The sequence below is a fragment of the Hemitrygon akajei genome, chromosome 7, assembly GCF_048418815.1.
Source record: "Hemitrygon akajei chromosome 7, sHemAka1.3, whole genome shotgun sequence".
NCBI classification, from domain to species: domain Eukaryota; kingdom Metazoa; phylum Chordata; class Chondrichthyes; order Myliobatiformes; family Dasyatidae; genus Hemitrygon; species Hemitrygon akajei.
The window spans coordinates 48,385,994-48,413,262 of record NC_133130.1 but is presented as its reverse complement, the minus strand read 5'-3'; the positions used below and the strand labels follow the sequence as shown (position 1 = coordinate 48,413,262).

The 27,269-nt window shown below is 40.7% G+C and overlaps 1 long non-coding RNA gene across 1 annotated transcript in view; it reads left to right on the top strand.

Moving 5' to 3' along the window:
* The first annotated feature begins 10,464 nt into the window (after window positions 1–10,464).
* The window catches only part of LOC140729990 (uncharacterized), a 104,399-nt gene continuing 87,594 nt past the window's right edge, over window positions 10,465–27,269 (top strand). The window contains exon 1 of the long non-coding RNA XR_012099461.1: window positions 10,465–10,567. This is a non-coding gene — a long non-coding RNA (uncharacterized lncRNA). The remainder of the gene's footprint in view (window positions 10,568–27,269) is intronic.

Below are 27,269 nucleotides of genomic sequence, written 5' to 3'. Positions count from 1 at the left end.
TTCTTGATTCCTCTGCCAGGGGAACATTCCACCTGCATCCAGTCTGCCAAGCCCTGTGAGAATAATGTAAGTGTCAATGAGATTTCCTCTTCAACTAAACTCCTGGGAATACCAGCCTAGTTTAGTCACTGCCACAAAGTAACTGGATTTTATGTCATATGACAGTGATAATAAACCGGATTCTGATTCTGAGTCTCTTCATTCCAGGAACCTGAACTGCAATTCTTTCGTGCACTTCCTCTCTGACAAATATACATTTATCTAATGTTAAGGAAAATAATACTGTACACACTATAGGTGCTGTCTCACCAAGGCTTCATGTAATAATATATAACTTACTTTCTTGGGCCCTTAGCTCCTAAGTGAAGCATAAGCCATCAATAATGTACTATCTCCATTGTCCTCTGGAGTCGATGGTATGGTTAGAATTCATCAATGCTTCTGCATCCACTGTACAGGGGATTAGTCTGTACAGCCTCACCAGAGCCCTGTTGGCCGGTCTTACCCGTTTCCACTCCTCGTGACGGGGACATAGGGTTGGTCTTTGAGAGGCAGGTAATTATATAAAGATATTTTTAATCCTGTACTCAATCTTTTTCCTCAGAATAAAGGCCAATGTATCACTTGCCTTCTGAATTGTTTGCTGTGTCTGCATGTCAGCTTTCAGTGTATCTGTACAGAGGTACCTAGATCCACTTCAGATATGACAAATTGCTGATGCATATGGTGAATAACTGATTACAAAGCACCAATTCCATAGTGCCCTATCAGTCAACCCAAGAAATCCCCATTATTCCCACTCTAGCTTGAACAACCAATGACCAATGTCAGCAAATATTCCTTCAACTCAGCCGTGGTCAGCTACCTGAGCTCACTCAGAGTGGAACTGCAATTGGTTTATTACTGACATACAGTGCAAAGATTGTCTTGCATGCTGTTCATACAGATCAGCTCATTACACGCTACATTGAGGTAGAACAAGGTAAAGTAATAAGAATAACCACCAGAGATTCTGCAGATGCTGGAAATTTTGAGCAACACGCACAAAATGCTGGTCAACAAGTCAGGAAGCATCTACAGAGAGGGAAAAACAGTCAATGTTTCAGACTAAGACCCTTCATCAGGACTGGAAAGGAAGGTGGATGAAGTCAGAATAAGTAAGACGGGGTGAGGGGAAGGAGTACAAACTGGCAGCTGAGAGGTGAGTCTAGGTGAGGAGGAGGGTGTGTAGATGGGGAGAGGGGAATGAAGTAAGAAGATGGGAGGGAATAGGTGGAAGAGGTAAAGGGCTGAAGAAGAAAGAATCTAATAGAAGACCATGGATGTTCAGCCTGGCAACAGCTTCTCCTCCACAATTACCATCAACACAGTGCACCACACGACTGTGGGTTTAGCCTCCTTCTCTACTCCCTTCATACTTATGACTGTGAGGCAAAGTATAGTTCCAATGCCATAGTTAAGCTTGCTGATGACACCACTGCTTTTGGCCAAATTTAAGGTGATGACAAATCAGCATCTAGGGGGCAGATTGAAAATCTGCCTGAATGGTACCTCAACACCCAACCTCTCATACAAAACCAAAGACCTGATTATTGACTACAGGAAGAGAAAACCAGAGGTCCGTGAGCCAGTCCTCCTCAGGAGATCAGAGGTTGAGATGATCAGGAACTTTAAATTCCTTAGCATTACCGTCGCCTGTCCAGGGTCCGCATGTAAGCATCAAGGCACAGCAACATCTTTACCTTATTAGAAATTAGCAAAGATTCAGCATGTCATCTAATACTTTGACAAACCGCTATAGAAGCATGGTGAAATGGTTGCATCATAGCCTGATATGGAAACACAAATGCCCTTGAATGGAAGAGCCTACAAAAACTAATGGATACACCCCAGTCCATCAGAGATAAAGCCCTCTCTTACCATTAAGCGCATCTGCAAGGAGTGCTGTTGCAGGAAAGCAGTATCCATCAACAAGGACCTCTACATTCCATCCATGCTCTCTACTGCCCTCAGGAGGAAGGTACAGGAGCCTCAGGATCCACACTACCAAGTTCAGGAACAGTTATTACCCCTCAACCAACAGGCTCCTGAACCAGTGGATTACTTCACTCACCTCAGCACGAGTGATTCCACAACCTATGGATTCATTTTCAAGAAATCTATAACTCAATTTCTTAATATTATTTATGATTTATTTATTTATTACTATTATTTTATTTTACATCTTGCATTTGCACAATTAGTTGTCCTTTGTACATTGGTTGATTGGCCATCTTTGATCATGTGTAGTTTTGATTGATTCTATTATGTTTCTTTGTATCTACTGTGAATGTCTATTAGAAAATGATTCTCAGGGTAGTATATGTTGGTATATGCATATTTTGATATTAAGTTTACTTGAAAGAGAAGAAGGAGGGGAACAAGAGGAAGATGATGGGCATGGGAGGAGAAGAGAAGTGTTGACAAGGTAACCAGAAAGGAGAATGGAAAAATAGAGATGTGGGGAGGAGAAATCGATGTTCATGCCATCAGGTTGGAGGTTGCCAAGAAATTTTACCATTCTCTATTCTTTAATAGGCATTTTGATAGGCATTAAAAATCACAGGACAAAGATGGATATGGATCTAATGCAGGAAATTTGTATTGGTGTAGGTTTACAAAAAAGCTAAGATGGACATGACAGGCCAAAAAATCTACAGTACCTATAAAATATATTCACTTCCCTTGGAAGTCTTTATGTTGTATTGTTTTACAACGAATGACAGAGAACTTAATTTGGTTTTTTTTACACTGGTCAACAGAGAGGAACTCTATTGTGTCAAAGTGAAAACAGATCTCAGCAAAGTGATCTAAATTAATTACAAATATAAGACACAAAATAACTGATTGCGCAAGTATTCACCACCTTCAATATGACACACCAAATCACTGGTGTAGCCAATTGGTTTTAAAAGTCACATAATTAGTTAAATGGAGATCACCTGTGTGCAGTCAAGGTGTTTCAGTTGATTGTAGTAAAAATACATCTGTATCTGGAAGGACCAACTGCTGGTCAGTCAGTATCCTGGCAAAAACTACACCATGAAGACAACAGAATTCTACAAACAAAAAGGTTATTGAAAAGCTCAAGTCAGAAGATGGATCCAATAAAAGTCACTGACTATCCCCTGGAGTTAAGTCAATCATCAAGAAATGGGAAGAATAGGGCACAGTTGTGAATCTGTCTAGAGTAGGCAGTCCTCAAAAACTGAGTGACAGTGCAAGAAGGGAACTAGTGAGAGAGGCCACCAAGAGACCTGTGACAACTCTGGAGGAGTTACAAGCTTCAATAGCTGAGATGGGAGAGACTGCACGTGCAACAACTTTGTCCAGGTACTTCACCAGTCGCAGCTTTATGGCAAAGAGAAAGCCACTGTTGAAAAAGAACACATGAAATCTTGACTAGAGTTTCCCAGAAGGCATGTGGGAGACTCTGAAGTCAGCTGGAAGAAGGTTCTATGGTCTGATGAAACCAAAATTGAGCTTTTTGGCCATCAGACTTAATGCTATGTTTGGCAAGAACCAAACACCGCACATCATCAAAAATACACCATACCTACCGTGAAGCATGGTGGTGGCTGCAACATGCTGTGGGGAGGCTTCACTGCATCAGGCCCTAGAACGCTTGAGAAGGTAGAGGGTAAAATGTATGCAGCAAAATACAGGGAAATCCTGGAGGAAAACCTGATGCAGTTTGCAAGAGAACTGCAATTTGGGAGATGATTTGTTTTCCTGCAGGACAATGACCCCAAGCATAAAGTGAAAGCTACAGAGGAATTGCTTAAAAACAATAAAGTTAATGTCCTGGAGAGGCCACGTCAGATTCTACACCTCAATCCAACTGAGAATTTGTGGCTGGATTTGAAAAGGGTTGTTCACTCACAATTGTTGTGCAATCTGACAGAGATTGAGCAGTTTTGTAAAGAATTGGGAAACTTTGCAGTGTCCAAATGTGCAAAGTTGATAGAGACCTATCCACACAGACTCAAGGTTGTAATTGCTGCCAAAGGTGCATCCACTGAATACTGATTTGAAGGGGCCGAATAGTCTTGCAATGAATTATTTTGAGTTTTATATTTGTAACTAACTTAGATCACTTTGTAGAGGTTTGTTTTCACTTTGACACAAAAGTATTTTTCTGTTGATCAGCGTCCATAAAAAGAAAAACAAATGTAATCCATCATGATTCCATGTTGTAAAACAACAAAACATAAAAACTTCCAAGGGGGTGAATACTTTTTAAAGGCACTGTATTTCTGTGCTGTCCAGCGCTATGGTTCTATGACTACATCACTGGCAGTAAACAGCAGATATAAATTTCTGTCTAGCAGCTCTCAATGCCACTTGCAGTGCTGGGAACTTCAATCAGTGTTATGCAAGCAGGAATCCTGGAAAATTGCATTCCAGCTTAAATTACATAATGGAAAGTCCTTTAAATTGTTAAAAATAAATTCTGGAAGCAAAAATGCATGTGGTGGGCAACATCTAGGGTTAGATCTCTGCTTCATTTTCCAGATGAGTTTGCCAAACATAAAACCAGTGACTTACTGAACTGATCACTAAGATATCAGATAGGAACTTCAGAAGAAACTTCTTCAGCCGAGAATAGCGTGAATGTGAAACTTGCTCCAATAGAGAATGATTGAAGAGAGCATATTCATTTAAGGAAATGGAAAGTTATGCCGATAAAACTAGCTGAGAAACAAATTAAAGAATCATCAGGAACATTGTACTGGTATAGTTTGATATTGCACATTTCATTTAACTCTATTAATGTAAAATCTATATTTAACTTATTAACAAATAGATATTCAGAAAGAATGATAAGTAGAATACTGATCTTCCTTCTAGAATTGAAATCTGAATCAGGTTTAACGTCAGCAGCATAAAAAAACATAGAAACATAGAAAACCTACAGCACAATACAGGCCCTTTGGCCCACAAATTTGTGCCAAGCATGACCCTACCTTAGAAATTACTAGGCGTAACTATAGCCCTCTATCTTTCTAAGCTCCATGTACCTATCCAAAAGTCTCTTAAAAGACCCAATCGTATCCACCTCCACCACCATTGCCGGCAGCCCATTCCACGCACTCAACACTCACTGGATAAAAAACTTACCCCTGACATCTCCTTTGTACCTACTCCCCAGCATGCTAAACCTGTGTCCTCTTATGGCAACCATTTCAGCCCTGGGAAAAAGCCTCTGACTATCCACATGATCAATGCCTCGCATCATCTTATACACCTCTATCAGGTCACCTCACATCCTCCGTCGCTTCAAGGAGAAAAGGCCGAGCTCACTCAACCTATTCTCATAAGGCATGCTCCCCAATCCAGGCAACATCCTTGTAAATCTTCTCTGCACGCTTTCTATGGCTTCCATATCCTTTCTGTAGTGAGGCGACCAGAACTGAGCACAGTACACCTTCTTAACCACAGAGTCAACCTGTGCAGCTGCTTTGAGTGTCATATGGACTCAGACCCCAAGATCCCTCTGTTCCTCCACACTGCCAAGAGTCTTACCATTAATACTATATTCTGCCATCATATTTGACCTACCAAAATGAACCACCTCACACTTATCTGGGTTGAACTCGATCTGCCACTTCTCAGCCCAGTTTTGCATCCTATCAATGTCCTGGTGTAACCTCTGACAGCCCTCAACACTATCCACAACACCTCCAACCTTTGTGTCATCAGCAAACTTACTAACCATCCCTCCACTTCCTCATCCAGGTCATTTATAAAAATCACAAAGAGAAAGGGTCCCAGAACAGATCCCTGAGGCACTCCACTGGTGACTGACCTCCATGCAGAATATGACCCATCTACAACCACTCTTTGCCTTCTGTGGGAAAGACAGTTCTGTATCCGCAAAGCAATGTCCCTTTGGATCCCATGCCTCCTTACTTTCTCAATAAGCCTTGCATGGAGTACCTTATCAAATGCCTTGTTGAAATCCGTATACACTACATCTACTGCTCTTCCTTCATCAATGTGTTTAGTCACATCCTTAAAAAATTCAATCAGGCTTGAAGGCATGACCTGCCTTTGACAAAGCCATGCTGACTATTCCTAATCATATTATACCTCTCCAAATGTTCATAAATCCTGCCTCTCAGGATCTTCTCCATCAACTTACCAACCACTGAGGTAAGTCCCCATTGTCTATAATTCCCTGGGCTATCTCTATTCCCTTTTTTGAATAAAGGAACAACATCTGCAATTCTCCAATCCTCCGGAACCTCTCCTGTTCCCATTGATGATTCAAAGATCATTGCCCGAGGCTCAGCAATCTCCTCCCTTGCATTCCACAGCAGCCTGGGGTACATCTCATCCGGTTCCGGCAACTTATCCAAATTGATGCTTTCCAAAAGTTCCAGCACATCCTCTTTCTTAATATCTACATGCTCAAGCTTTTCAGTCTGCTGCAAGTCATCACTACTATCACCAAGATCCTTTTCCATAGTGAATACTGAAGTGAAGTATTCATTAAGTACCTTTGCTATTTCCTCTGGTTCCATATATGCTTTCCCACTGTCACACTTGATTGGTCCTATTCTTTCACATCTTATCCTCTTGCTCTTCACATACTTGTAGAATGCCTTAGGGTTTTCCTTAATCCGGCCCGCCAAGGTATTCTCATGGCCCCTTCTGGCTCTCCTAATTTCCTTCTTAATAATCTTTATAGCCTTAATAATCTTCGAGATCTCTAACATCACTTGGCTCTCTGAACCTTTTGTAAGCTTTTCTTTTCTCCTTGACTAGATTTATTACAGCCTTTGTACGCCACGGTTCCTGTACCCTACCATAACTTCCCTGTCTCATTGGAACGTACCTATGCAGAACTCCACACAAATATCCACTGAACATTTGCCACATTTCTTCCGTACTTTTCCCTGAGAACATCTGTTTCCAATTTACGCCTCCAATTTCCTGCCTGATAGCCTCATAATTCCCCTTACTCCAATTAAATGCTTTTCTAACTTGTCTGTTCCTATCTCTCTCCAATGCTATTGTAAAGGATGTCGTGAAATTTGTTACCTTTGCGACAGCAGTACAATGCAATACATGATAAATAAATAAAGTGAATTACTCTAAGTATATATATGTATATTAAATAGTTAAATTAAGATAAGTAGAGAAAATTTTTAAAAAGAGTAGTAAGTTAGTGTTTGTGGGTTCAATGTCCATTTAGAAAGCAGATGACTGAGGGGAAGAAGCTGTTCCTGAATCGCTGAGTGTGTGCCTTCTGTTAGCTTTCCTGATGGTAACAATAAGAAGAGGGCATGTCCTGGTGTGGTGAACTACATATACCTGTCTGGACATGCCCCTCTGCTGACTGCTCATGTGGCTCCTCCCACAGACCCCTGTATAAAGGCGATTGGAGGCACTGCTCCTCCCTCAGTCTCCAGGATGTTGCGTGGTGGTCTCTTGCTACTAATCGTGGTGTCTTGCAGCTAATAAAAGCCTATCGTTCGCCTCCCGTCTCCAAGAGTTATTGATGGTGCATCACCTGGGTAATGGAAGTCGCTTCTCTTAGGCACCATTCCTTAAAGATGTCTTGGATACTACGGAGACAAGTACACATGACAGAGCTGACTAATTTTACAAATTCTAAATCAATTCAGATTATAATTTCTTCATAACTTTGAATATATCATATTTTCATATGATTCAATTAATATTCCATTTTTTATGCACTCGTAGTATTTTGAAGGAAATGAAGGACTCTCAGCAGTGAGTGATATATTAGTGGAGGCAGAGTGTCAGAGAACCTTGGATTGAACTTCAGATTGATCCTAGAGCTGTGAATCAGGATGAGGTTCAAAACCAACAAGACGGGTGCAGACCACCATGCAGTTTTAAACAGAAAATTGAGAAAACAAGTTTCTTTAAGAGGCTGAGAATGAGAATTCTGAAGAGTTAGATGTCATTTTCTTTAAATCATGTGAAGTATCTTATTGATGTTGTGACACATTGTTAATTTAATACCTTTGTATTATTTCACGAAGTTGTATTTATTAAACTAATTCAGCCAAAATCAGAACTGTTGCACCGTACACTCAATGTGAAACAAAACAATTTAGCAATGCATCACATTTTTTTAGGTCTCTCTTTGGAAAGATCAAATAGGCTGATGAGAGAAACATGAATTGAGTGAGTATTGTTGCCGTGTTTCTTGCTATAGCATAGTAGAATAACACAATGGACATAGTGATTTCATTCCCCAAGAGTAAATTGGGTCTCCAAATCCTTATGTCCTCTTGCTCCTCTTTTTTCTTGTTGATGATGGCGATAGCACCCTTTCTCATGAAGTGTGACATGCCACTGGCCAGAAGCATAGCTTCATGCACACACAGCATGTATGACCCATCCACTTCCGCAGAAGGGAGTACAACTCTATTGGTCAGCCTTCGCTTCTGGGAGTTTTATTTGAGCCGAGGGAAGGGATGGAGCCAGTGAGTTATACAGTTTAATGCAATTTCTCACTTCCTGGTCAAGGCGCCTGTAAATCATGGCATGCCAAGTGTTAATTCAGGTACTAATTAAATGTGATGACTCTGGCTTCCAAGGCCTTTTCAAGCAGAAAATTTCAAGCCTTCATTAGTGTAGATTTTCTATTCAATGAACCCCTCACTATTTGCTTATTAGCATAAATCTCATGCTAATAAATGGAAATTTATTAACATAAACCTCTCTTACTTATTAACATAAATCTATAACACCCGATTAGTTATCCCACGGCTAAGAGAAACAAGATTTTCCTATCTCAGGCCTTCTTGTATAGGCCTCTCTCATAATGTTATATATCACAACTAAATATTCCCTCTGCTTTCTCTGGCAAGAATATCAATAACAGATCTTATGAGAGTAAAATAAATTTTATGATAAAAATAGTTTCCAACTTCCTTGAGAAGTATTTACATTTTCCAAAATTCCTTTAACTTATTTTCTATTTTAGAGCACAAAACAATGTACTCCCTCTCCCATTTACAGTTCCTATGAGAATAATAACATTCAACTTTGTGCCATGTAAGAATGATGCTACTAGGTAAAGTATGTGTTCCCATGGATGAAATGCATGTTGTATTTAAATGTATTCAGATTCCATTCTTGCTCAGGTTCAGGAATCTTTGGCCTCTTTGATGGTTGTGGCCCAATGAGCAGGAATTTGGGAAGTTCACACATTCTTTCAAATACTTGTTACAGGATAGTTGTCAAATTAATGCTGACACCACTGAATGATTCAAGGAACAGGTTTCAAGAGAGGCTGGTTCAAAGGTGTTTTTGTAGGCAGTACATTTTTGCAGCTTCCAGTCTGTGTGAATTGCTGGAAGATGCTAATACGTTTATGGCCTTAGACTAGGTGGGAAATGAGCCATTGCCATGCACAAGAAAAGAGGTCAGTTGGGGATTTTTCTTCATCAAACAGATTAATGATTAAATGGCTGAATAGTATGTCACTGTTAAAGTATGCTATTACTCTGTAATGATTATTTAGGTCATATTCATTGCATGTTTAAACAAAACAATTTCCAACTGGTAAATAAGAACTTTTAACTGCAACTATTAATGTAGAACATTAAGTTTAAAAAGATTGGTTTTCCTTTATGTTTCAAGTATTACCTTAGACAACATTCAGTGTGTGATATACAAGCATGTAAGAAATAAGAATATCACTAGTCAGAGAAAGAAGGTTGCATTGTAAAGCCCAACAGGAAATGTACAGCAATGTTATTTTACAATGTATTTATTTTAAAACACCCCTAAAATACACAAATTAAAAGCAGTGGCACAGAAAATCTTCTGATACAATTACTGTGCCATTTCTTTGCAACTTTACCAATGGTATTAACCATTTAAAGTTTAAAAACTTATTGATATTTGTGTGTTAAGCTTTTTTTCACAGCAAGTTATGTTGGATCTCTGCCCACTTATCATGTGAAAACAATTTTGATGGATTCAGAAGTTTGTGGGAAAATGTCTACAAATTAGGGAAGCATATTTTTTGATATTTATTGGTTGGAAATGATGTACTTAACACACTTTCTTATCAATCACATTGTCAGTGTGTAAGAGCACAACAAGAGCACCAAATCATAAAGCATATCTTAAGCCAGGGTTCCCAACCTTTCTTATGCCATGGACCCCTAACAATAAAAGAAGGGTCCGTGAACCCTTGGTTGGGAACTCCTGTAAGCAGTTTTTTTTAAATCCTGATGTCCCTCAAATTTGCAAGAACATTACCAAAGGTGACATCCTTCAGACTGTTCACAAAACTACTTCCTTTACATCTTTTACTGCTTCTTCTTCCACTACTATGCTGCCTGCAACTGGAACCTACGATGGTGTGCTTTCTGTCCGCCTGAGCAACCATGCACTTTGCCATCTCCAAGGAGGTTTGGAGCAGTCTGCGGCCAGGAGTTCAAGAAGCCGGGAGACAGAGTGTGAGCCATTTCTGATTGATCTCGCCAATCAGAGTGCCGAGCAAGATTGAAATCAAAGGGTGCGAGAGCAGAAGGTGAGTGGTGGTCAGCTCCATCTGTCTGCATTTCCCCGATCTCTCTCTCTCTCTCTCTTCATCTCACTCGCTGCTGCCGGAGGAAGGTGCCTGCGTGTGTTTGGTCTCTCCCTCTTACTCTCACTCGCAGTTTCCAGTTGATCTCTCGCTACCTCTTGCTTGAAGTTGCCAGAATCTTGGGTCTTGGTCAAAGTTTAATCAACACAGTTTGTGAATTGGACTCTGCAGTTCATGCTAAATGTGTTTCTTGTTTCCAGTTGCTCCTTTTTTTATTGCTATTTTATGCAATTTTGGTGATGGCAGACTGGCTCTGTTGCCTGTATTCAATGAATGACACAGCGCTAACATGAACTGAACTGAACTGAGCTAAGCTGAACATTCCTGGACCATTTCAAAGACTCTGTGGTCTGATGTTTTACATTCTGCGTTTTTCGCTCATTTTTTTGTTGTTAGCAAGTTTGTTTTATTTCCACTTTGTGTGTTTAATGCTTTCTTTGAACGGGTTCCATGATGTTTCTTTGTTTCACGGCTGTCTGTGGGTAGACGAATCTCAGGGTTGTACTCTGCATACATACTTTGATAATAAACGTACTTTGAATCTTTGAAATCTCAGCCAGCCTGCTTTACAGGAAAGAACAGACAACCTCAGCCTCTCGTTAGTGTTGATATAGTGAAAGCTCCCAGAATTGAGCAGGAACAATATTCACAATGAAGAGTGTGAATTGGAGCAGAGCACATACAGTACTGTTCCGAACATCCTTTGCTCCTGCCAGATTTACAAACTCACTAATACTATGCAAAAGTCTTAAGCACCCTCATTATATATAAGTGCCTAAGACTTTTGCTCAGTACTGTCAGGTGCAGTGATTTTTGTAGAGTCTAGCAGTCTAATTCTAATCCCTTCCCAGCTCTCATTCAACCACAGTATTATTTAAACAGGGCCACAGTGTATTCTGTTGGTTCCACTAAGTTACAGTCTACCCAAATGCCATTTGAGGCCACTTATAATCACAGATCCTGCTAGTTGAAGTAGTCGCATACCAGCATATGACTATGGATAACAGTGTTATTGGCATAAATATTCTGGTAAGCTGTTGGAACACTATTTAGGTCCTGTTTACACCAAGCACTGAAAATTGATTCAGGGCAATTATGAACACTGTTCCTGAAGATGGAAATAATTAACATCCCTTAAAATTGGTCTTTGGGCATCCTCTAAATATTTGAGATAAGAGCTACAGTTATGTCCCTGACTAAAATCTGAATGTTACACCCACAAAAGGATTTTTGCAGTCCAAGGAAAAAGGCCTGATAACAGCCTTCAGGACTAGTGGTAAAATTGAAAAAAAGCAGAGCTGAACTCATCTTCTACGTGGCAAAGTTAACAACATCACTTCCTTAAAATCAATGCAGAGCATGCAGCGTGGCTACTCAACACTGTTTGATTTTTCACAGGGTCTTGGGAGAAAACCAGCCCAAAACAAACAGTTTACCTTCCAGAGGTGACTCACAGTGTAATCAGCATATCCTGGCAACATGCCAGTAGTTCCTTCCCCATTAAAATGCAAAATGTTATATTGGCACCAGTGTGTTCAATTGACTGGAGCGTGTTGTCCTAAATGCAAGCCTATGAGTCAGCTTTATACAAGAACAGAAGAGTAGAAGAAAATAGGAACGTTTACAGGTCACCTGGTCCATCAGCTCTGCCCCATCATTCAGTATGATCATGGCTGATCTACCCCTCTTCCATGCTAATGCCCCAGTATTTATCCACCACCAGTTTAAGTATTTTAATTAAGCCTCCACACCCTCTGGGACAGAGATACCGTACATTGATCAGCTGTTACAACAATCCCAAATAAGCTGCCTGAAATAAGCCAAAATAATCAAAAGCTGTGACTGGAAGAGATCAAAGAAACATTTAAAATGAGTAAACTCAGTCCTATTTACTTAAGCAGATTTAGCAACACCAGTTAATGCTCTCACTTGCAATATTCAAAAGGCTCAATCTGCGTTAAAATATCCAACGCGGCTGTCTTGAAACATGTTCCTCTCCGCACCTTGTGACACATTGGGTGGCAGCCATGCCGTTTCTTTAACATCCGGTCTGCTGCTTATGAGGTCGAGTTGCTAGTTCACCACTCAACCCAGCATGGACAGAAAGTGTGCCAGGAGCCAGCCAGGACCACTCACCTTGAAGTGCAGTGAAGATGCCACTGCAGCACTGATCAGCTAAGTCTTGCTGCATCCAAAATTGGATGAATGATGATGAATTGTTTTCTACTTGTTCTGAAGAAGCAGTAAAGCAATCTATAAACCTGGTGCTAATTATCTGTTTTTTTTAATGCCCGTCTAATGGATAAAATGAGCTCCAATTTCTACACTGACTTCTCAAAGAATGAGATATTTTAGAAAAGTGTAAATTGCAATGTTTTCCAGAGGTTTAAACAATTTTAACCTCAAGATCAATTAAATTTAATTTTTTTCAACTTCATGATTGCATAATTTTTCTTTTCCTCGAGCTGCGGTGGATGGTTCAGTACGTGAAAATGACATGGAGAACAGCTCCATGACACTAAGATAACAACATTATGTTTGCAACACACACAAGTACTAAAATGATACTTTAATTCAAAACATATTGTAACCCTTTATCTGCACAGCATCATCCCATTTCTTTGGTGCAGTCAACACTGGACACTTACCTTTGCGTTTAATTAAGGTTGCACCCTAACTCTGCTAACCACTGAACCATCAGGCAAGCTAAAATTTTGGATGTGGTGACTGATTTATTATTTTAAAGTGCACAGTTGAATTGTACGTGTTTGTGAACAATGAGGTTTGTCTTCGACTCAATCAAATTCAGGAGATGTGATTTCCTATGAGCAAAGCCATGCTGGTTATCCCCAATCAGCCTTTGCCTTTCCAAATGTAGATCGATCCTTTCTCTCTGAACCTCCTCCAATAACCTTCCCACCATTGACGTTAAGCTCACTGGTCTGTAATTCTCTGGCAGTTCTTAAATAAAGATGCTGCTCTGCTCACCATCCCGTCCTCTGGTGCCTCATCTATGGCTAAGGAAGATACAACTGTCTTTGCTGGGACCCCAGCAATTTCTGTCCTTACAATGCCCCAGAATTTATCGATATTCACTGTATGTGCATCAAGACTGCCGACATCTCCTCTTTCTTTCAAAATATCACTACTTTTTTCTAGAATGCCCTGGCTTCTATCACCTTGTCCATGGAAAGTATTCATTGACCATCCACTGTGCCATAAATAAACACATCGTACTCCCCCCAGCTAATACATCTGAGGTCCAAGACGGCACTGGCAATATGCAATGCCATTTTGTGGGCACTCACAGAAGTGCAGTACTGGGCACTCTACAAGATATACTTCTGTACTACAATCACTGCAATTTCCTTTATGTAACGCACTTTTGAACTGCCTAAATGAACTAGTAATTTTACAATCTCCTGAAAGGTTCATCAAACTTGACTCTCAAAAAGATAGGTACGGCCAGGGCAGCTATCGCTGCAGAGGGGCGCTGCACTAAGGCCCAAGAACGGAGACCAAACCCATGCTCAGTTTCATTACTCTGAGCTAATTAAAGCATTGAGCCAGGTTAAAATTGTCGAAGCCAAGAGCGGGAAATGAACAGGTGTTTCATGCTGTCTGCCTGCTTTTGACCTGTCTCCCTCTCTTCTCCCGGCTACCATTGGTGCAGGAGTCTTGGGTCTCATGCCAGCAGGTTTGGGAATTGTTGTCCTCAGCCACCAGGCTCCTGGATCGGCTTCACTCACCTCCACACTGAACTGACTCCACAGCTCTGGTCTCACCTTCGGGGAATCTGCAGCTCATGTTCTATGTGATATTTGTTTACTTTTCTTTAACTATTTGCACGATTTGTCCTCTTTTGCACAGGGGATGTTTGGTGGTCTTTGTTGTGTGTGGCCTCTCGTGAATTCTACTGTGGTTCTTTGTTTTGTAGCTGCCTACAAGACAATGAAACTCAAAGTTGTATATAGCATACATATTCAGATAACTTTGAACTTTGAACTTTTGATTTTGAAGTATTGCTCCATTTCCTGTAGGGCCATCTATATTTTGCAAAAAATATTTTCCAAGACACATTTAATAAATTCTACTCCATTTAATCTCTTAACACTCTCCAGTGCTAGTCAATATTAGGGAAATTAAAATCACCTGCTTTTACAACCCTATTATTCCTATACCAATCAATGATCTCCGTACATATTCACTGCTCTAATTCTTGAATATTGTGGGGCATTCTGTACAATTCCATCACAGAGGCTAACCCACCACCTCCCCCCTCCAATTTCTACTTCGAGGTTTTACCCATATAGCTTCTCCGAGTGTTCCACAGGAATCTTTAAGTACTGTAGTAATATTCTCTATAAACTCCCTCTCCACTCTTGGGTCCAGCTCTATCATGCCTGTAGTATTTGTACTTCAGAACATTGCAATATCAGTCCTGCCCATTCATCAACCACGTTCTGTAATAGCTTTAATATTACAATCCCATTCTATTCCTATGAGTTCATCTAGCTTTTCTGAGAGGTTTCTTGCATTAAAATAAATAGAGTTTAGCCTATTAGTTTCCCTCAGTACCACTCCTGAGCATGCCTGCCCTGCCCTGCCTACTAGACTTGGTTGTGTTGGCGCATGGCCAAGTGGATAAGACGTTGCTCTAGTGATCTGAAGGTCGCTAGTTCAAGCCTTGGCTGAGGCTGCGTGTGTGTCCTTGAGCAAGGCACTTAACCACACATTGCTCTGCAATGACACCTGTGCTAAGCACGACACCGGTGCCAAGCTGTATGGGTCCTAATGCCCTTCCCTTGGACATTCCTTGGAGAGGGGAGACTTGCAGCTTGGGCAACTGCCGGTCTTCCATTAAAAAAACCTTGCCCAGGGGCCCTGGAAACTTTCCAAGGCGCAAATCCACGGTCTATTGAGACTAACGGAGGCCTACCTACCTACCTACTGGACTTGGTTGCAAGAAATTCTATATTACGGTAACTATATATTTAATAATTATATAACTATTTAATCCTGATATTATTTGCATAACATTTAAATTAACAATAGTTATTTAGGATTCTATAAATATCAGGTGTGATATTTTTATGAATTTACCTCTCCCTTACTGATTTGTAAATGATCCATCGGAATTTTGGACTGGCCTAGAGACAGTATGAATTGGTAACACTATAACACCATATATATGGAGATAAACTAAAGAGTCCAGAACTGAGTATCATAGGGGAAGCTCAATATAAAGTGTTAGTTACTATATGATGTATTTAACAACATGTTTGATGGCATTTAGACATCCTTCAGTCTAGTTATGATTTATCTGTTGGATTGGGCTAGATCCCTAACTGATCCAAAATATGAAGGAAATGCAAAGGCACAAAAGTATAACTAAACATTGGAGCTGCTTAAAAGACAAAGTAAAGCCCTCTTTTTAAAAAAAAATGCCTGTTTTCCCTGGACCTAATGAGCTGCTAACAAAATTTCATGGGTGGGTGACTTTGAAACGTGTGATTTCTGAGAACCAAATGCCATCAGCAGGTCTTTAATCACACTCCAAAGCAGGTGTCCTCCCACTTTGGTTAAAAAAAGAAATTTTTACCCCTCTACGTAATTAACAAGAAACAGCAGAAAATTGATCCTCTATTACATTAGCAGCCCCCTTTAAAACAAAACAGAAAGGAATGCCCAAGCAGTAAAACAGCTGTGTTTGAAGTTAGAACATTCACAAAACTAATGGTGTGGTTTATAAATCTCAGTCATAATAACAAAATATTGATAATTGCCTCTAAAATCTCAAGATAGCACAAATGAAATATATCAGAATTTGGTGTTTAACGATTTCCACAATAGGGGATTTTACTATAGACCCCCGTGAAAGTAGATTGAGCAGCTTATAGCAGAAATTGCAAGTTTCCATGAAAACAGGCACCACTCTGTTAGCTATGAATGGAACAGACACCCAGCAAATTCCACACAGCAAGTGGAACAAAATCTAGGAAAGATACAAGCACATTAATAACAGACAAAAGAGCAAGAAATCAAACACTGTCTAGGAGTAACTGGCATGTTTTTCCGGATGCTTGGCTGTGAGTGTAACAGATACAAAAACCTCTGGAAAATTTTCAGAAGTAACTTAGGAAATATGTCAGCAACTGGACGGGAAAATGAACTGGAAATGGAGCCAAATGAAAAAACATTCAATGCATAATTACTGCAGCCTGGCTGAGAGAGGGCTTACATATATGAGTTACTTCACTTCTTTAATAATTTACACTATCCACTGCTATAAACCGGTCCTTCCAGAAATAAAGACCGCTTGACAAAGAAATCTCGGTGTAAAGACATAAGACTGTTTAACTCATAGTGTTGTCTCAGTGCCATGGCTTCAAAGCTAGTACGGATCTCTTTCTTAGCTCTCTGGGTTGGCTGAACTCGACACTGGTCACCCAAACTTCAAAGCCTGAGTAGGTCAGTTCCATTTGCAAATCTGAGACAAATATTCAGCTTGTCACGTGGGTGTACAATTAATGATGTGGATCCATGGCTTAATGTAAAAATCAAGTGATTTGATCTTCCACTTACATTATTGGGAAACATAGGCCCTCAAGTTGATGCTGTGCCTGGTTTTAGTGGGAAATACCTTTGCTGGGCCTATTGCAAGAGCACTAGATAAAGTTTTTGAGGCAGCCTGGAAAGAGTGCCAACTATATATTTTTAATGTTGCTATGCGAACCTGTCTCAGATGAGTGGAGAAGCCCAACAAAACTTATTGTTGACCCAGATTATGGTTCCTTTTGACTCAATCACACCATGTCTATGTCTTATATTGAACTTCACCTCTTTCTGATAGTATTCAAGCACAGTCAAATGTTTTACTTCATTTTCAATGCTATATAGTTGATGTTTTTGCTCATACAAATAGGCAGATATGGTATGATTTTGCATCTGACTTCTTTAAAATGCCATAAATGCCAATTTTATTTCTTTGATGGACTATTTCCTTCTATTTATAATTGGCATTTGATCTGGATTGTGGAATATAACATTAATTCTGTTCCACGTTTTATTTTGTTTTTCGTTACTGGGAAACAAAAATGCAAGTAGCAGTGGTGATACAGACTGATAACTGCAGAACTGGTAGAAGAAAGGGCAAAAGGATTCAAGTGTATAAAAGAAGAAAGAACTAAGGCAGACCTATAAATAAGAGTGCTGTACAGAAAGTACAGGCTAGAAATATCATTTGACCCTGTCATCTCATTACTTTACCTACATCATAAAGCTGAACATATTTCCATGTGATATTTTGAAATCAGTACTGTGAAAAATTTTGCAGTGCTGCTGGACTCAGCAGAATGTAATTTAATAGTTTCAATAGATGTACTTAATATCAGAGAAATGTGTACAATATACATTCTGAAATTCATTTTCTTCACAGACATCCACAAAAACAGAGGAGTGCCCCAAAGAATGAACGGCAGTTAAAATGTTAGAACCCCAAAGCCCCCTCCTCCAACTCCCCTCCCACGCACAAGCAGCAGCAGGTAATGACCCCCCCCCCCCACACCCACCAGCAAAAAAAAGCATCAACACCCTCTGCTGAGTACTCAAGTGTGCAGCGAAACATCAATAGAGACAGACTTGCAGTACCCCAAAAACTACTCATTCACCCGATAATTTGGCATACAAGTCCCTTCTCTCTCTCTCTCCCCCCCCCCCCCCATCTCTCCCTCTCTCCCTCCCTAATAAGGGAAAAGGAGGTATCCATGTTTATTGTCCACATCCTTTGGATATGTCATACCTTAACTAGGGGAGAGAAAAGCTGGTAGTCATAACCATTAATTATTTTGGATATGCTGACTCAGTATAACATCCTGATTAACAATGAAAACATGGTAAGTATTATGGTATAAAAACTATTATAAAGGTAGGCAAACATGAAAAAAAGGGAAAATGATTTTAGTATCATTCCACACAAAGTTATGCAAGATACAGTTTTGTACAACAGAAGATTTCAATAGTTGAATTCATGCAAGATTGGAGGGACAAGTTTTTTCAGACAGAAGGTTGTAGTTATACGGAAGGTGCCAGAGGAAGTGATAAAGGTAAATAAAATTATGATGTTTAAAAGACATTTGGACAGGTACTTGGATAGGAAAGGATAGAGGGATTTGGGCCTAATGTAGGTGCACAGGATTTTGCATAGATAGGCATCACAAATGACATGGATGAGTTAGGCCGAAGAGCCCATGTCTGTGTTGGACAATTCAGTGACTCTGTGACTCTCTATAAACCAAGTTTGTTCCACTTCCTGCACTCCTACTATCCTCTCCTTCTCCTACAGAGAATAAAGGTAAAAGACATTGTCATTACCTTCCACTCCATCAACTTACATGACTGATTATCGGGAGTATTTTCTGCAACCTTCAGGGTGATGCCACTATCAGACACACCATCACCTCCACTTGCAGATTTCCTTGTGGCTCTTTTGTCCTCTCTACACCCACTCTCCTTCTTAAGGCACCTTTCCCTGTCATTGGAAGTGATGGGACCCCTGCATTGTCATCTTTTCCCTTCCCATCAACCAGGGAATCAAACAATTCTTCCAGGTGACACAGAGATTCATTTATATTTCTTCAAGTTGAGTGCATTGCATTTTGTGTTCATGCTCTAGAGTTAAAGAAACCAAACTTCGATTTGGTGACTGCTTTGCAGAACACCTCCATTCAATCCACAGCTTGACCCTGACCCTGAAGTTGCCTGTTATTTCGTTCTCCACCCTATCCTCCATGGCCCCTCACACTGTTTCAAAAAATTACAACCTAAGCTTGAAGAATAATATATCATTTTCTAACCAGAAATGGCACAATCCTTAGGACTCAGGACTGAATTCAACAATTTTACATAGCCAGCCTTCTGGCTTGTAAAGGACTAGCTAGTCCAGGTAATCAAGCTGTAACTTCAAATTAGTTATTTTTTACCTAACTTGTTAATTTTTTCCACCATTCTCTGACTTATTTCAAGGTTCCTTCATCTGCAGTTTTTGTATTTCTGTATTTTTGTATTTAATTATCTCTCCTCTGTTCTTCTTTACTTTCTATTTACACCGTCTTCAGTTGCAACTAATAAATTGCCATTGTTTCTTTTAGCCAGTACCACCACTTGTGCCATTCAAATCTCTCTTCACCCACCCCTCTCTGCAATTTAAAAGATGTTTGATTTGCATCATTTCCTAATTCTGATAGAGGATTATCAACCTGAAATATTAGCTCCATTCATCTTTCAACAGGTACTACCTGACCTTCCAAATGCTTACAAAGTCTGCAATATTTTTCTTTACAAATTTTTAGTTTTCTAGTAAGTGCTGTTCAAGGCAGGAAAATGTATGATGAATATTTGCTCTATCAACTATCCCAGGGAACTATTGTAAGAAGACAGAATGAGTGAACATCAAGATAAAATAAATTAACCTTGAGCTTTCATTCATTCAGCTAGAAACTATTTGAGCAGTCGTGACATTATTGACTAAGAGAATCATCCCTGTTTCCTAACTCTTTGCTCTCCTATTTAAGTGAATGTTAAACCTGTAGGAATTCAATGGCACAGCAATGTACATTTTCAAAGTCTCTCAGTGAAACTTTATTCATTCTCTGAGGCAAATACATTGAACAGATTTAAAACCTGGATTTTCTTTGGCAAAAAATGTGCAACTTTAAAATTCTGAAAGGTTCATTCTGGTAAAAGAGAGGGTGACAAAACCACTGTTTTCTTTTTGTTGTTATTTTTGGACTGCTATCAATATATTTGTCCAAAACAAATCCAACTACATGAAGCAGGTTCAAAAATGCCACCCCATTCCTTCTAAAAATATAAATAAGGCATGTCAATATAATCCTTTTTCTCAATTGTGCATTGGCAGGAAAGATAGCTATTACTGTCTATATGACTCACTTCTGGATCTCAGACAGAATCATTAAATTTCTTCTATATAACATTTTACTTAAACTAATCCCAACCCACGCCCATATTATTCTTTCAAAGCTCTATTTTCAAAACTTTGTAAGTTTCATGCTGGGCGTCTGTGGTACTAATTCTCTTCAATATATCTATTTTTTTAATATTGTTCATTGACCTTTCTGGAAAGATCTCTATGCAATCAAATTACAATCTCTGCCTAGACATATCTGAAACACAAGAAATATTCTAGTTGAATGCTTTAGCCTACTAAGAAGAACAAAACCATATCTATTCGCTATCACAAACAATATTTGATCTTACTGTTCAGATTCATTTTGGCATTGAAAAAATCTAAATAGATGGAGCTACCAAAAACACGCTGTTACTTATCTACGGTAATTCTGAGGAGAATACTATCTAGTACGTACAAATCCTACTTTTTTATTGTCAGCATAATGAATAAAGTTTTCAGGAGTAACTTATATTAGCTGTACATTGAATTGATCTATGCAGATGGACAACTGATACCAAAATTATGTTTTTACTGCTGCCCTCTACAATCAACATAAAATATGTAAATATATTTCTTATGGTATGACTTCACTACTCTCCTAAGCTATGATGTCACAAGCCCCAATCTTCTGGGAAAGGCCAGCAGTCCTGACAATGAGTACGTTCTACCATCATGCATCCCACCCCACCCAAACTCAGATTTAGCACAAAGAAGTTTGGAAGTCCAAAGCTCAAAGGCCTAGCTCTCCCTGTGACACTGCAGCTGGAGTCTGGTACTGCTCCACCTCAGGAAAACATGACCTCAAAAACTTTGTGTCAGTTGCATTGTAAAATCTACCTGCTGAATCAGAGCCTTGTTAAACCATTTGAATTGAGAGAAGCTGCTATGAGGGAGAAAAGTACCGTAAGTGTTTCATTTTGATTTTAATGCTGTTAATAGGCTTGGTGGAAGGAATCAGAGGGTGGTAGTGGAGGATTGTTAATTAGATTGGAAGTCTGTAACAAGTAGTGTGCCAAAGGGAAGGTGCTGTATTCCCTGTTGTTTGTTCTATGTATTAATGATTTGGATGACAATGTTAGTGGCATGATTAGTAAGCTGCAGATAACACCAAAATTGGTAGTGTTGCGCACAGTGAAGAAAGATTTCCAAATTTATAATAGGATCTAAGTCAATTGGGAAAGTAATCAAAGGAATGCAAGATGGAGTTTAACTCAAATAAATGTGAAGTACTGCATTTTAGGGAGCTAAACCACAGCAGAAAATACACTATTAATGGCCGGGCCCAGGGGATTGTTGTAGAGCAGGGAGTCCTAGGGTTACAATTATATAGTTCCCTGTAAATGAGTAATGTAGGTTGACAGGATGATGCCTTCAATAATTAGAGTATTGTTAGAGTTTTAGAGCAAGTGTTAGAACATCATGTTACAGTTGTACAAGATATTAGTCGCACTGTACCTGGGAACTGTGTGCATTTCTGGTCACCACACCACAGAAAGGATTGTCAAATCAGAGGAGGCACAGAAAAGGTTCTCAAAGACTTTGCCAAGACAGAAGGGCTTGAGTTATAAGGCAAGACTGGATAGACTGGTACTTGTTCATCCTGGAGCAAAGGAAGCTGAAAAGTGACCTCCAGAGGTTTATAAGATCCCAAGGGCCATGGATAAACTGGATGGTCACTGCCTTTTTCCCAGGGTAAGAGAAACTAAAAAAATAGTGTTTGTGGGTTTAAAGTCAGAGGGGAAACTAAGGGGTAAGTTTTTAACACAGGGTACGTAAAGTTCAAAGTTCAAGGTAAATTTATTATCAATGTACACATAAGTCATCATATACAAACCTGAGATTCATTTTCTTGTGGGAATACACAGTGAATATAAGAAACAAAATAGAATCAATGAAAGAACGCACTCAACAGGACAGATAAACTACCAAGTGTACAGAAGATAACAAACTGTGCAAATATAAGAAGAAAGTAAAAAAAAGCTATAATAAAACATAACAAAGCAATAAACACTTTTGTTATCATCATATTAACATATTCTTGTGGCACAAGTGACAGCATCCTGACTGGCTGGCTACAGGGGCACATTGACCCCAGCCTGCATCTCAGCCTGGTATGGAAACTGTACTTCCCTCAATCACAGGACACTGCAGAGAGTGGTGCGGACAGCCCAGCTCATCGGTGGACTGCCCACTATTCAGGACATAAACAGAGACAGGCATGTAAAAAGGACCCGAAGAGTCACCCCAACCACAAACTGTTCCAGCTGCTACCATCTGGGAAATGATACCACAACATTAAAGCCAGGACCAGCAGGCTCCAGGATAGCTTCTTACACCAGGCCATCAGACTGATAAATTCATGCTGATACAACTGTATTTCTAAGCTATATTGAGTGTTCTGTTGACTATCTTACTGTGCATACTATTTATTACAAATCACTATAATTTGCACGTTCAGACAGAGACATAATGTAAAGATTTTTATTCCTCATGTAAGTGAAAGATGTAAGAAATAAAGTCAATTAAATTCAATTCTCTAATATATTAGTCTGAAACCAATCTGGAAAATTTACCAGAAAAATAAGAACTGAAATGACAATAGCAGGCATAAAAAAAATTGACACAACAGTCGGATAAAGCTGCTAGGGATATATTTTCTTCAATGACAACAGAATTCAGCACTCCATGCGAGCATAGGCAATTCTGATGAGAAGTACCCACCACTAAACTAAACTTAAATGAAAGCACAACCGAGAAAAATGAAGAAATTCTCGCTATAGAAGAAAAAACCAATGGGAGAGAATGACCCTCCATGGAAAACATCCCCACGATCTGAGCAGGCTAGATGTCAACAAGGAAGCATCAAAAGCCTGGTTCGGAGTTAGAGACTTCTTCCCAGAAACAGACTGGCTCCTTGTGTCAATACAGGACAGGTGGTTAACACAAACAATTATCAAAAATACATAATAAAAGACAACAAATTCTAGAGGATAAATGCAGAAAAGGTTAAGAGAAGCCAGTAACAATCCAACTCATTGCAGGATCCTGTAGCAGTTTAACTCAATCTGATTACTTACAGACACAATCAAATGGCAAACGTTTCTCACCAAAATCTTGCTTTAAAATATAAACTCATAAAATACAAAGTTTCAGAGTCAGAATCCCACAAATTATATTATGACCGATCCGTTATTACAGATACGGCAATCCATAATAACTGTCTGGATATAATAATGCAGGGTAAATAAGTAAGAATTTACTTAAATATAGCCATTCCAAACACATATAACATACAGAAATCTTATCAGAAATGTAGTACTGGAACATATGCAACCAGCAGAAGGGAATGGATCCTACTGAAGCCCGTGAGAGAGGAAGAGCTGGAGATGGGCAGGTAGCAGACAGAGAAGGACACGTGGAGTGTTCATTGTGGCAGCACTACGATTGGACGAAAGGCCTCTTCCTGAGATTCAGGATCTTGGTCCTCGGTGGAACTTCATCCAAGTTTTTCTTGAATTTCCTGGACTAAATCTTCCACGTTAAGACTGAAAAGAAGAGAGGCAGACATGGAGAATAGGGGAAGATATCTGAAGGGGAATGAAGAAATCTGCACAAGATGGAGAGACTCCCTGAGAGAGAGAGAACTCCAGTAACGGTGAGACAAAGTACTGATTTCTTCCATTCCTTTGCAGAGTTGAGCAATGATCAGAATGGTTGTCTTTGAGAGGGATGATGGACTAGTTGTCAGTTCAGGCTAAATATGACTAACTACTGCTTTGGACCCACTAACCTTGTTGATCCTGGGCCATTGTTAAGGAACTGCACCCAGGGTAATGTCAACAAAGGCCTTTTAGTGATGTCAGATACTCTCTTCAGGCCTGTTTGAAGACGGTGCGCATTGTCTAATTGCAGACTAGGAACCAGTCGCATTTAATAGTCAGGCAGTATCTCTCCCTCCATTGGAATCCAAGTAAGAAAGGTCTTGTAGTCATCTTCTTTTTATCTGTTTTTGTCATGTGATAATGATTTGGAGGAGAACATAAGCAGCGTGATTAGTGAGTTGGTGGATGACATCACAACGGTCTAGTGGTGAAGGTGAGGGCTATCTTGGTTACAATGGAATGGAGATCAGCTAAGAAAGTGAGGCAAGGAATGGCAGGTTGAACTTAACTGAGTGGGACGTGATAAATTTAGGAAGTTAAACCAGAGCTGAACATACAGAGTGAATGACAGGGCCCAGGAGAGAGTTATAGAACAGAGAGCAAAGGGTACAAGTACAGAGTTTTCTGAAAATGGTTGGCGCCAGCTCATTTGGAGGAACCACCCTCTTGAACTGCACCCCACTCAGAGTTGTGGGTGGGTTGGGCTGTGGAGGGGCAATCACAGGTCTCAATTGGCCCTTTATCAATCCCCCCCCCCCCCCACCAATGTGGACCTACCCACAGCCACTCTCCACAACTCCTGAAGGGGGCATCTGGTTTCCTGGGGGTGCACACCCAGGTAGGGTGTATATGGGCCCCAGTGGCACCTTCCGAAGAGTGGCAGTGGCTCATGACAAGGGTTGAACTCCTTTGGCCCCTGTAACCGTGAGCTCGGAGCTGGATAGACACCCTCATCCCTGTTCCTAGGGATTCCCTCTCAACCTTCCCTCCCTGCTGGTTCACCAGAAGGAAGCTTCCTGAGAGCCCCCCGCCTTCAGAAGCCCAGTGGTAGCCTGAATTGGTTGTGATCTCCTGTCGTTTCAGCTGATGTACTGAACACAAGGGTGGAACTGACTATCCGTAGGTCCCTCCATTTCCCCTCCCAATCTGCACCCACTGGCAGCTCGGGTCTTTGAGGTAAGTTGAGGTACAACTGCTACCAGAGTGAGGACCACCTTCTGAGAGCACCCACTGTGGCAGCAGGCCGTGGGAATCTCAATGAAGGAGCAAGGCCTCTCGTCCTACTCAACACTTCACCTCCCCTTCCATCTCGGGGTCCCTCCAGGACCTGTGCTGTGGTAGTAGAACCTTCAGGAGACCCCTCACTGGCACTCAACGAGCAGGGACACAGCTCACTAGTAGCTTTGTCAGGCAAGATTTACTCTTAATGAAACCATGCTGAATTTGGCCTATGTTATCATATATGCTGCGTGGTCAGTACCTGACCAAAAATACATTTTCATCTTCAGTGTTATCTTAACATACCTGAAGTGTTTCATAATTTGGATGAAAACCGCCCATAGGAGCAGTTGGGTCTGTTTAAAGAAACTTAAGAAAAATGGCTTTTTCCCTCAAAGCACAAAATAAAAATTAACTTGAAAATAATTCAGTACTCAAATGATAGTGATAAATTTAAATCAAACCAAGGGTAACACTGATTAAAGAGTAATGTTTAAACCAGTGAGGTCATCCAGGAGATATTTGGGTGTCCCTACACCTCAGGGAGTGCAGCAGTTCAAGAAGGCTATTTCAACTGGGTTATTTTTTCAGCGGTTTGATTGGGCATGTGGACATCAGCCAATGAGAACAGCGAGAAGAGTTTAAAAGGAGATGGTTATTTCTTCAGCGGTTTTATCGGGGCACGACTGCGCAAGCATGTGGATGTCAGGAAGTGAGAAGAGTTTAACAGGAGACAGCCTTGTAAAGCAGGCGACAGAGTAGAGGGAGACAGAATAGGAAAGCTTTAGCTCAGCGGGGCTTTGGCGATAACGGATTAAGGCGAGGTAGGTTGCCTGTGTAGAACAGAGATATAAAGTGTATGTGTGAGGCTGGTGTTCTGTGCTTGGTATCAGATGTGGGAGGTCCAGGAGACTCCCGGCCTCCCGGACGGACAAATCTGTGCCAGGTGTGTCGAGCTGCAGCTCCTTAGCGACCGTATTAGGGAACTGGAGATGCAGCTTGATGACCTTCGTCTGGTCAGGGAGAGTGAGGAGGTGATAGAGAGGAGCTTTGGTCAGGTAGTCACACCAGGGCCTGGGGAGACAGATAAGTGGGTAACAGTAGGGAGAGGGAAGGGCAGGAGTCAGAGGCTAAGAGAGCATCCCTGTGGCTGTACTCCTTGACAAAAAGTACTCCTGTTTGAGTACCGTTGGGTGGGGGGGGGGGGGGGGAGATCTACCTGGGAGAAACAACAGTGGCTGCGCCTCTGGAACAAAGTCTGACCCTGTGGCTCAGAAGGGTAGGGAATGGAAAAGGATGGCAGCAATGATAGGGGACTCTATAGTTAGGAGGTCAGACAGGCCATTCTGTGGACGCACGAAAGAATACGGATGGTAGCTCGCCTCCCTGGTGCCAGGGTCCGGGATGATTCTGATCGTGTCTAAGATATCCTGAAGTGGGAAGGAGAACAGCCAGAGGTCGAGGTACATATTGGTACCAACGACATAGGCAGGAAAAGGTAGGAGGTCCTGGAAACAGACTACAGGGAGTTAAGAAGGAAGCTGAGAAGCAGGACCACAAAGGTAGTCATCTCGGGATTACTGCCTGTACCACGCGATAGTGAGTATAGGAACAGAGTGAGGTGGAGGATAAATGTGTGGCTGAGGGATTGGAGCGGGGGCAGGGATTCAGATTTCTGGATCATTGGAACATCTTTTGGGGCAGGAGTGACCTGTACAAAAAGGATGGGTTGCACTTGAATCCCAGGGGGACCAATATCCTGGTGGGGAGGTTTGCTAAGGCTATAGGGGAGAGT